Here is a 730-nt window from a genome sequence, read left to right as displayed (position 1 = left end):
CTGCTTTAAGCATTAACGTGATAAGCCATTTCGTTGAGGTATCCTTTCTGGCCAAGTCGCTAATGAAAGAAAGATATATAGCTCAGTGGGTCTTACCTGGTAAAATTAAATGAAAAGAGTTTTTAATAGTTTATAGTTCTATAAAGAAATAATCCTTGAATGGAATCGTCATAATGTGAACTTCTGTCATGTCATATTTTGGTTACCAGAAAAATGTACAAGTCTGTTTCACCACGAAAATATAATAAATTAAGTATATTTTTCTCCATTTGCCAATCAGCGTATGGGACAATTATTTTACACCATAATTTAAGCAGGTAAATGCTGGACTGGTTTTAAATTTCCGAGTCATCAGCAGGGTGAGTGCCCATTTGCTGCTCACCACGCAAATTCCACGGAGCCTCAGTACAGAAAACAAAGTACAAAAGTTATCACTTGCTGTTGTGGTGGATTGTATTGTTTACTTTATTTTTAAGTGGCAAAACAGACATTCGTATTACTGTATTACCCGTGAGCAGGCCACCGGTTAGAAATTAAATATTCGTTTTTAAATCTGGGGAGTTTACATTTAAGAAAAGAAAAACACTCGCCTTGCTGCTAACTCTCAGAGCAGCCAACGCATCATCACAACTTACAACACGGGTCGACAGCCAGGCAACCCTTTTCAAGACAATCGCGTTAATCGTTTTTTTGTTTTCTTTGAACGCGGACAAAAGCGGACCCGACAAAC

Source organism: Petromyzon marinus, chromosome 42 (genome assembly GCF_048934315.1).
Source record: "Petromyzon marinus isolate PM22_M1 ecotype Great Lakes invasive population chromosome 42, UKy_Petmar_22M1.pri1.0, whole genome shotgun sequence".
In the NCBI taxonomy this organism is placed as follows: domain Eukaryota; kingdom Metazoa; phylum Chordata; class Hyperoartia; order Petromyzontiformes; family Petromyzontidae; genus Petromyzon; species Petromyzon marinus.
The sequence above is the reverse complement of the archived record's forward strand: the minus strand, read 5'-3'. Positions refer to the sequence as shown.